The sequence below is a fragment of the Apium graveolens genome, chromosome 6, assembly GCF_009905375.1.
Source record: "Apium graveolens cultivar Ventura chromosome 6, ASM990537v1, whole genome shotgun sequence".
Classification (NCBI taxonomy): domain Eukaryota; kingdom Viridiplantae; phylum Streptophyta; class Magnoliopsida; order Apiales; family Apiaceae; genus Apium; species Apium graveolens.
This window is the reverse complement of record NC_133652.1, coordinates 168,241,707-168,245,633: the sequence shown is the minus strand read 5'-3', so window position 1 is coordinate 168,245,633 and position 3,927 is coordinate 168,241,707. Positions and strand designations below refer to the sequence as shown.

The 3,927-nt window shown below is 38.2% G+C and overlaps 1 non-coding gene across 1 annotated transcript; it reads left to right on the top strand.

Moving 5' to 3' along the window:
• Positions 1–511: 511 nt before the first annotated feature.
• Positions 512–618, top strand: LOC141669546 (small nucleolar RNA R71). Its single transcript, XR_012553819.1, has one exon. It is a non-coding gene; the product is annotated as a small nucleolar RNA R71 (small nucleolar RNA).
• The last annotated feature ends 3,309 nt before the right edge of the window (positions 619–3,927 follow it).

Below are 3,927 nucleotides of genomic sequence, written 5' to 3'. Positions count from 1 at the left end.
ACCAAGGGGGTTGTACTGCTTAGTTGGATACTGTTGATAAGGCTTTTGAACCGCATTTTGAACGTTGCTCCAACTGAAATTAGGATGATTGCGGTTGTTGGGATGATAAGTGGCTGGCACAGGTTGCTGCGAATGCTGAAAGTTGCTCACGAACTAAGCTAATTCACTAGAAATTGTGCACTAATCAGTCTCATGGGCACCAACGCAAAGCTCACAGACACTAGTAATTTGATTAACTCCATAATTAGCCAAAGTGTCCACCTTCATCGTCAAAGTCTTAAGTTGGGCAGCTATAGCAGTTGCTGTATCCAACTCCAGAATTCATGCTACTTTTCCCTGAGTCAGTCTCTAGAAAGGATTCTAGTACTCATTAGCAGCCATCAGTTCAATAAGTTCGTAAGCTTCATCGTAGCTTTTATCCCACAAGGCTCCTCCTGATGCTGCTTCAAGCATGGGTCTAGAAGTAGCACCCAATCCATTATAGAAACAGTTAATAATCATCCAATCAGGCATGCCATGATGTGGACACTTCCTTAGCATCTCCTTATATTGATCCCAAGCCTCACACCGAGATTCTCCAGTTTTCTTAGCAAACTGAGTAAGAGCATTCCTGATTGCAGCAGTTTTTGCCATAGGGAAGAAATTAGTGAGAAACTTTTGAGGAAGATCTTTCCAAGTGGTGATAGACCCTGCTGGTAGAGAATGTAACCAGCACTTAGCTTTGTCCCTCAGAGAGAATGGGAAGAGTCGTAGCTTGATAGCATCTTCAGTCACATCATTGAACTTGAAAGTGTCGCAGATCTCGATGAAATCCCTGATGTGCATGTTGGGGTCTTCAGTAGGAGAACCCCCAAACTGAACTAAGTTCTCTATCATCTGAATCGTGCTTGACTTGATCTCAAAAGTGTTAGGCCTGATGGCTGGTCTGATGATGCTTGACTGAATGTCATTAATCTTAGGCTGAGAATAATCCATCAAAGCCTTAGGATTTTCTACTTGATCACCCATCTCTACTAAAGCTGGTTCCTCAACTTTCTCCTCTTCTTCTACCTTTTTTTCTTCCTCGAAAACTTTCCTTCAAACCACCACAAGTTCTTCCTCGGCTTTATCCAGAGTTCTCTTACAAGTACGCGAACGCGTATGCATACACCCTCGCTAGAGTACCTGAAATAAGATAAGGAAACAGATAAGTAACAATGTCCGAGTCAATGAACTTTAACGACCACTGATGGAAAGCACATAAACTATAAATTAACACAGCAGTCCTCGGCAGCGGCGCCAAAAACTTGTTAGTCGCTAAATATGCGCTAATAATACACGCAAGTATACGAGTTCTCAAGTAGTATAGAATCTTTTCTAGTTCATTCCCACAGAAACTGGATTTGGTTAACTAATTAATTAATGCACTTAAGCAACAATGTATGGTTATTATTCAATGCCAGGACGATAACAAATTGAGGTTGTTTATAACTAAAAATTAAACTAACAATTATAACTAAGAGAATAAAATTGACTGAATTAATATATATGACAAACATGGGATATCAACTTCATTAAATACTTCATTCAATAGCCTTATTGTTCTCAACCTTAGCATGCAATGGTGATGACACTAATCAGATAACACGAAACTGATAAACGCTAACTTTCGTTGCACGAATACCATACTACTAGACATCCACAAAAGAGATAGAAGCTGAATAGACACCAATTATATTGAGACCCTATATGTCTATAGAATTTGACAACATAACGGTTAAAGCAAAGTTATCTATCTTGATTATATAGGGCAAGTAAGATGGTTAAAATTATCCATGAAACATGCATAATAAATACATGAACCTATGCTAGCATGGCAAGTTCTAAATCCTTAAATTCACTTTCGCTTCATTAAGAATTAGCACACTATCTTATAAGTTCGCGACGCTCATAAGACGAATACGCACAACCAATACTAGATTATCATACAATCACCACACACTAAGGCATCGAAACAATTTAACTAAAGAAATCCCTAAATAAATCCGCTGGAACCCCACGATAACGATTAGTCCATAATCAGACTCATCATCAACGTGGGTTTTGATGAAAATATGGTATAATAAACGTAGTCTTTATAATGAATAAATAAACCCAAGTACAAAACTAGCATCCAAGTTACAACTTAGAACAAAGATTCACAAGTAAAAACAAGATCTTCTTTGTTTTTGTTGAATCGTGCTAACACGGTCTTCTTATGGCTCTCCTTGATATGACTCTGGCTTGATATCTTATTGAAAACGAACTAAAGTTGCTTATATAGTAGCCCTAATTAGCAGAGAAGTCTTCCAATTCGAATTAGAATAGATTCAGAATTTTGCACCCCGACCTGGCGCGGCCGCGCGCTTGATCAGCGCGGGAGCGCTGGCTTTTTGAACTTCGGGCGCGGCCGCACGCTTGATCAGCGCGGGCGCGCTGGGCTTCTGCCAGAATTTAACTTCTTCATTTTTCTTGCAGATTTGAGCCGGTCTTCCACGAGCTTTTATTCCAACGCCACCTTGACACCAAATTAGCACCAAAATAATGCGAATTCATCTAATTACCTAGATAACGCCTGAAATACAAAAACACGAGAAAACACATTAAAACCCTTAACAACTTGAGTATAAACGCACCAATTCAAAGCTTTACAGAGCATAATAAAGTGTCATAAATGCCACTCAACAATACGCGCAACAATGGGACAGTTATATATCACAAATTAACAAGAACATGAAAATTAAACCAAATAACGAAACAAACACGAAGGCACAAACAAAATATAATTAGAGACTGAATTGACAAGAAATTAGAAAAATCACTTAGCTCTATGAAGGTTTATCAGAATTAGAAAATCAGCTGAGTCGCCAAGCCCTCGAGAAGACTTGACTATTCATGAAGAGATTATTGCCCCACTTACGCTGTGATGGGTTACCGCAATATCACTTCCAGGATAAAACAACTCAGAGCGATCCGTTCACAGATACGAGAAGGCTCAACAATGACCAACACCTCAATTCACTAAGAAAATCAATGAATATATGTATGTATATGTGGGAGAGAGTCAGAGAAATGATGTTCTAGGATTTTTATCTTTTTTCCAATCGATCTCCCTCTTCAGATTTTCACACGCTTCACCTTTTGCTATTCTTTACTCAGAAAGTAACGTATGTAATCTGATCTATTATATATTTTATAAGAGTCTAATTATCATTATTATTAAAATAGTAATAATCCTCACTCAAATATTATTATATAATATACTTACTTATACAAAACATGTTTATATAGTTTTAGCAATTGGCTTCCCAGTTCAGGCCCTGAGCACTAGCCTCAGGCCCTAAACAAACCAAAACTTTTCAGCACCTCAAGACCTGAACCTCTCGCCTCAAGCCCTGATCATTCCAGAAATGTTTTCAGCATACCATCAGGTCTTGAGCTTCCAACCTCAGGCCCTGAGCTTTCAACCTCAGGCCCTGAACACTGCAGAAACTTATTTTAGCACATCATCAGGCCCTGAACCTCTACCCTCAGGCCCTGAATATTGCATAAATTTTACAATATGCTTCTCATCTAAAACGAAACAACCCTTATACACATAAGCATTCTTGCTCTTATTTCTACATGGATTTCACTAAGAAAATATCTTAGATCCAAATATGAAAGTTTAATTCCTTATAGCAAGGAACAACCTCGACTTGTTATTATCCAAAAATTACATCAAGAACACATATTACATTGTCCTAAAATTTCCATTTTCTAACAATCCTCCATAAATTCATACAGAAATGCATATCAGATTTTATCATATCTTGTTTTTCAGAATCGGTACCCTTCCAAGTTTGAACCCTCCTAAGTCCCCTACTTCGATGACCACCGGATATAGATGGAATGTTTCACCTTGAATTT